This window comes from Oncorhynchus keta, chromosome 1 (genome assembly GCF_023373465.1).
Source record: "Oncorhynchus keta strain PuntledgeMale-10-30-2019 chromosome 1, Oket_V2, whole genome shotgun sequence".
NCBI lineage: Eukaryota > Metazoa > Chordata > Actinopteri > Salmoniformes > Salmonidae > Oncorhynchus > Oncorhynchus keta.
The window spans coordinates 17431992-17439503 of NC_068421.1; positions in this window are offsets into that span (position 1 = coordinate 17431992).

Below are 7512 nucleotides of genomic sequence, written 5' to 3' on the forward strand. Positions count from 1 at the left end.
GACTAGCCATCCTCTCCTCCATGTATCTGTCAGACTAGCCATCCTCTCCTCCATGTATCTGTCAGACTAGCCATCCTCTCCTCTTTGTATCTGTCAGACTAGCCATCCTCTCCTCCATGTATCTGTCAGACTAGCCATCCTCCCCCTCTATGTATCTGTCAGACTAGCCATCCTCCCCTCTTTGTATCTGTCAGACTAGCCATCCTCTCCTCCATGTATCTGTCAGACTAGCCATCCTCCCCTCCATGTATCTGTCAGACTAGCCATCCTCCCCCTCTTTGTATCTGTCAGACTAGCCATCCTCCCCCTCCTCTCCTCCATGTATCTGTCAGACTAGCCATCCTCCCCCTCTTTGTATCTGTCAGACTAGCCATCCTCCCTCCTCCTCTCCATGTATCTGTCAGACTAGCCATCCTCTCCTCCATGTATCTGTCAGACTAGTCATCCTCCCCTCCATTTGTATCTGTCAGACTAGTCATCCTCCCCTCCATGTATCTGTCAGACTAGTCATCCTCCCTCCTTTGTATCTGTCAGACTAGCCATCCTCCCCTCCATGTATCTGTCAGACTAGTCATCCTCCCCTCTTTGTATCTGTCAGACTAGTCATCCTCCCCATCTTTGTATCTGTCAGACTAGTCATCCTCCCCTCTTTGTATCTGTCAGACTAGCCATCCTCTCCTCCATGTATCTGTCAGACTAGCCATCCTCTCCTCCATGTATCTGTCAGACTAGCCATCCTCTCCTCCATGTATCTGTCAGACTAGCCATCCTCCCCTCCATGTATCTGTCAGACTAGTCATCCTCCCCCTCTTGTATCTGTCAGACTAGTCATCCTCCCCTCCATGTATCTGTCAGACTAGTCATCCTCCCCCTCCATGTATCTGTCAGACTAGTCATCCTCCCCTGTCTTTGTATCTGTCAGACTAGCCATCCTCCCCTCATGTATCTGTCAGACTAGCCATCCTCCCCTCCATTTGTATCTGTCAGACTAGTCATCCTCCCCCTCTTTGTATCTGTCAGACTAGTCATCCTCCCCTCTTTGTATCTGTCAGACTAGCCATCCTCTCCTCCATGTATCTGTCAAACTAGCCATCCTCCCCCTCTATGTATCTGTCAGACTAGCCATCCTCCCCATCCATGTATCTGTCAGACTAGTCATCCTCCCCCTCTTTGTATCTGTCAGACTAGTCATCCTCCCCCTCTTTGTATCTGTCAGACTAGCCATCCTCTCCTCCATGTATCTGTCAGACTAGCCATCCTCTCCTCCATGTATCTGTCAGACTAGCCATCCTCCCCCTCTTTGTATCTGTCAGACTAGCCATCCTCCCCTCCATGTATCTGTCAGACTAGCCATCCTCCCCTCTTTGTATCTGTCAGACTAGCCATCCTCCCCTCCATGTATTGGTAAGACTAGCCATCCTCTCCTCCATGTATCCGTCAGACTAGCCATCCTCTCCTCCATGTATCTGTCAGACTAGCCATCCTCCCCTCTTTGTATCTGTCAGACTAGCCATCCTCCCTCCATGTATCTGTCAGACTAGCCATCCTCCCCCTCATGTATCTGTCAGACTAGCCATCCACCCCCTCCATGTATCTGTCAGACTAGCCATCCACCCCCTCAATGTACAGTGAGGGAAAAAAGTATTTGATCCCCTGCTGATTTTGTACGTTTTCCCACTGACAAAGAAATGATCAGTCTATAATTTTAATTGTAGGTTTATTTGAACAGTGAAAGACAGAATAACAACAGAAAATCCAGAAAACACACGTCAAAAATGTTATAAATTGATTTGCATTTCAATGAGGGAAATAAGTATTTGACCCCCTCTCAATCAGAAAGATTTCTGGCTCCCAGGTGTCGTTTATACAAGTAACGAGCTGAGATTAGGAGCACACTCTTAAAGGCAGTGCTCCAAATCTCAGTTTGTTACCTGTATAAAAGATACCTGTCCACAGAAGCAATCAATCAATCAGATTCCAAACTCTCCACCATGGCCAAGACCAAAGAGCTCTCCAAGGATGTCAGGGACAAGATTGTAGACCTACACAAGGCTGGAGTGGGCTACAAGACCATCCCAAGCAGCTTGGTGAGAAGGTGACAACCGTGGTGCGATTATTCGCAAATGGAAGAAACACAAAATAACTGTCAATCTCCCCGGCCTGGGGCTCCATGCAAGATCTCACCTCGTGGAGTTGCAGATCATGAGAACGGTGAGGAATCATCCCAGAACTACACCGGAGGATCTTGTCAATGATCTTGAGGCAGCTGGGACCATAGTCACCAAGAAAACAATTGGTAACACACTCCCGTGAAGGACTGGAATCCTGCAGCGCCCGTATCCCCCTGCTCAGAAAGCACATATAGCCAACCTAGCCAACCTCCCCTCCATGTATCTGTCAGACTAACCATCCTCCCCTTCATGTATCTGTCAGACTAACCATCCTCCCCCTTCATGTATCTGTCACACTAACCATCCTCCCCTTCATGTATCTGTCAGACTAGCCATCCTCCCCCCCATGTATCTGTCAGACTAGCCATCCTCCCCCTCCATGTATCTGTCAGACTAGCCATCCTCCCCCTCCATGTATCTGTCAGACTAGCCATCCTCCCCCTCATGTATCTGTCAGACTAGCCATCCTCCCCCTTCATGTATCTGTCAGACTAGCCATCCTCCCCCTCCATGTATCTGTCAGACTAGCCATCCTCCCCATCCTCTCCTCCAGGTATCTGTCAGACTAGCCATCCTCTCCTCCAGGTATCTGTCAGAATAGCCACCCTCATTCCAAGATGGCGTAGCAGTTAAGACATCTTTGTCTTGTCGTGTCCCGTGAATATATCTTTTTTTCCCTTCGTATATATTTCGTATATATATTGTTCTATATTTTTAACGTCAGTTTCAACATATTCTCCTGCAACCCGCCTCACCGAATGTGGAATGTATCTGGTATTTTCTATACTTTAGAACCGGAACCCCCAACAGAAGCTAGCCAGCTAACTAGCTACTAGCTAGTAGTCAGTTAGCCACTGCTAGCGGTCATCAGCTAACCTTAGCCCGGTCAACTCCTGCCAGTCTGCACAGCGCGATTCAACCCAGAGCATACCGAACTGCTTTTTCTCCACATCTCTGGTTTTCTACCGCAAGCTCTGAACCTTTTCACCTGGATCATCGCAGCTCGTTAGCTGCTATCCGAGTGGCTACCCTCTGGCTAACGTCTCTGTCCCGAAGCAAAAAACAATCAGCCTGGAACTAGCCTTGTGCTAGGCCCATCTCCCGGCTAGCTGAAGAGGTCCATCAGCCACTCCTTGGGCTACAATACATATTTTGCCAATTGGCCTGGACCTCTTTTACTCCCAACACGGAGCCCCGCCGATTCCATCACGACTGGTCTACCGATGTAATCCGCCCGAGGGGTTTCAACAGGCTCCTCCGTCGCAACGTCCCCTGAAGGCCCATCTGCTAGCCTGCTAGCCATGGCCCGCTAGCTGTCTAGAGCTAGCTGTCTAGAGCATATCGGACTGCCGAAGAGGACCATCAGCCAATTTCTTGGGCTACAATACCTATTTTGCCAATTGGCCTGAACCCTTCTACTGCCGATCCAACACGACTGGTCTGCCGACGTAACTGTCTGAGGGGGCTACAACAGACTTTTTCCGTCACGACGTCCCCCTAAGGCCCTTCTGCTAGCCTGCTAGCTCCGGCCCATTAGCTGTCTGAATCGTCATTTCTCCAGCGCTCCTAGTTACCCACTGGTCCCTATGATCACTCGGCTACGCATGCCTATAAAAATGTCAATATGTCTTGTCCATTGCCTTTTTTGGTTAGTGATTATTGTCTTATTTCACTGTAGAGCCTCCAGCCCTAGTCAATATGCCATAGCTAGCCCGTTTGTTTCACCTCCCACACATGCAGTGACCTCACCTGGTCTAAATGATGTCTCTAGAGACAAAACCTCTCTCATCGTCACTCAATGCCTAGGTTTACCTCCACTGTGTTCACATCCTACCATACCTTTGTCTGTACATTAAGCATTGAATCTATTCTTCCGCGCCCAGAAACCTGCTCCTTTTACTCTCTGTTTCGAACGTGCTAGACGACCAGTTCTAATAGCGTTTAGCCACACCCTTAGCCCACTCCTCCTCTGTTCATCTGGTGATGTAGAGGTTAATCCAGGCCCTGCAGTGCCTAGATCCACTCCCATTCCCCAGGCGCTCTCATTTGTTGACTTCTGTAACCGTAAAAGCATTGGTTTCATGCATGTTAACTTTAGAAGCCTCCTCCCTAAAACTCACTGCTTTAGCACACTCTGCTAACCCAGATGTCCTAGCCGTGTCTGAATCCTGGTTTAGGAAGGCCACCAAAAATCCTGACATTTCCATCCCTAACTATAACATTTTCCAACAAGGTAGAACTGCCAAAGGGGGCAGAGTTAGCCTGCAGAGTTCTGTCATACTATCCAGGTCTGTGCCCAAACAATTTGAGCATCTACTTCAAAAATCCACCTTTCCAGAAACAAGTCTCTCACCGTTGCCGCTTGCTATAGACCACCTTCTGCCCCCAGCTGTGCCCTGGACACCATATGTGAATTGATTGCCCACATCTATCTTCAGAGCTCGTACTGTTAGGTGACCTAAACTGGGACGTAATTAACGTCCTACAATCTAAGCTAGATGCCCTCAATCCCACACAATCGATCAATGAACTTACCAGATACAAACCCAAATCCGTAAACACGGGCACCCTCATGGAGAAAGTAGTCTACTGCTGAACTCATGGTGCTTCCTTGGTGAGAATAAGACCAAAAACTTTCGTGATTAGATGAGAATGTTCAACGTGTTCATCCATTCAGCCATTCGGGAAAAGTATTTGATGGTCATGTTGTTGTAAGGATTCAACAGAGCCACATCCAGTCTGCTCCTGACAGAGGACGAGTGAACCGACTCAAACACTGCGTCCGGCGAAGAGACCAACCTGCCCTCTAAATACACCTGCTGTCTTCAACCAGGATCTCAGAGATCACTGCCTCAATGCCTTTGTCCGTCTGCGGTCAAACGACCACCCCTCATCATTGTGAAACGCTCCCCAAAACACTTCAGCGAGCAGGCCTTTCTAATTAACCTGGCCCGGGTATCCTGGAAGGATATTGACCTCATTCCGTCAGTAGAGGATGCCTGGTTATTCTTTAAAAGTGCTTTCCTCACCATCTTAAATAAGCATGCCCCATTCAAAAAATGTTGAATCACAAACTGATATAGCCCTTGGTTCACCCCAGACCTGACTGCACTTGACTAGCACAAAACATGATGTGGCGTACTGCATTAGCATCAGATTGCCCCCGCGATATGCAACTTTTCAGGGAAGTTCGGAACCAATATACACAGGCAGTTAGGAAAGCAAAGGCTAGCTTTTTCAAACAGAAATGTGCATCCTGTAACACAAACTCCATAAAGTTCTGGGACACTGTAAAGTCCATGGAGAATAAGAGCACCTCCTCCCAGCTGCCCACTGCACTGAGGCTAGGAAACACTGTCACCCCCAATAATTCCACGATAATTGAGAATTTCAATAAGCATTTTTCTACGGCTGGCCATGCCTTCCACCTGGCTACCCCTACCCCGGTCAACAGCCCTGCAGCCTCCACAGCAACTTGCCCAAACCTCCCCCATTTCTCCTTCACCCAAATCCAGATAGCTGATGTTCTGAAAGAGTTGACCAAATCTGGACCCCTACAAATCAGTTGGGCTAAACAATCTAAATATATCCACCGCAATTGTTGCAACCCCTATTACTAGTCTGTTCAACCATTCTTTTGTATCATCTGAGATCCCCAAAGATTGGAAAGCTGCCGCGGTCATCCCCTTCTTCAAAGGGGGAGACACTCTAGATCCAAACTGTTACAGACCTATATCTGTCCTACCCTGCCTTTCTAAGGTCTTCGAAAGCCAAGTTAACAAACAGATCACCGACCATTTCGAATCCCACCGTACCTTCTCCACTGTGCAATCTGGTTTCCGATCTGGTCATGGGTGCACCTCAGCCACGCTCAAGGTCCTAAACGATATCATAACCACCATCGATAAAAGACAATACTGTGCAGCCGTATTTGTCGACCTGGCCAAGGCTTTCAACTCCGTCAATCACCACATTCTTATCGGCAGACTCAACAGCCTTGGTTTTTCAAATGACTGCCTCGCCTGGTTCACCAACTACTTCTCAGACAGAGTTCAGTGTTTCAAATCGGAGGGTTTGTTGTCCGGTCCTCTGGCAGTCTCTATGGGGGTGCCACAGGGTTCAATTCTCAGGCCGATTCTTTTCTCTGTAAACATCAATGATGTTGCTCTTGCTGCTGGTGATTCTCTGATCCACCTCTACGCAGATGATACCATTCTGTATACTTCTGTCCCTTCTTTGGACACTGCGTTAACCTGTTGAGTGTAGGGGGCAGTATTTTGATGTTTGGATGAAAAACGTATCCAAATTAAACTGCCTATTTCTCAGGCCCAGAAGCTAGAATATGCATGTAATTGTCAGATTAGGATAGAAAATACTCTAAAGTTTCCAAAACTGTCAAAATATTGTCTGTGAGGATAACAGAACTGATATTGCAGGTGAAAACCTGAGGAAAATCCAACTAGGAAGTGCCTCTTATTTTGAAAGCTCCCTGTCCTTTTGCATGCCTTCCCTCCATTTAAAGGGATATCAACCAGATTCGTTTCCCTATGGTTTCCACATGGTGTGAACAGTCTTTAGACATAGTTTCAACCTTTTATTCTGAAAAATGAGCGAGAACGAACACATCGCGTCAGTGGATGGCTGGGTGCCAGCAGAGTTTTGCATGCGCAACAGCTTGGAGCAGACATTTTCTCTCTCCTATTAAACAATCTACGGTCCGGTTGAAAAATGATAGATTATTCATTATAAAAACAACCTGAGGATTGAGTATAAAAAACGTTTGACATGTTTCTACGAACTTTACGGATACTATTTGGAATTTTCGTCTGCCTCGTCATGACCACTCGAGCCTGTGGATTACTCAACAAAACGCGTCAACCAAATGGAGGTATTTTGGATATAAAATAATCTTTATGGAAAAAAAGGGAACATTTATTGTGTAACTGAGAGTCTCGTGAGTGCAAACATCCGAAGATTATCAAAGGTAAGAAATTCATTTTATTGCTTTTCTGACTTTCGTGACCAATCTACTTTGCTTCTCGCTGTTTGTAATGTTTTGTCTGCTGAGAGAGATGTCCTTACATAAACACTTGGTTTGCTTTAGCTGTAAAGCTTTTTGGAAATCTGACACACCAGGTGGATTAACAACAAGCTAAGCTGTGTTTTGCTATATTGCACTTGTGATTTCATTCAAATTAAATATTTTTAGTAATTTAATTTAAATTCGGCGCTCTGCAATTCAGCGGATATTGACGAAAATGATCCCGCTGACGGGATGGGTGCGCCAAGAAGATAACTAAACTCCAGACGAGCTTCAATGCCTAACAACTCTCCTTCCATG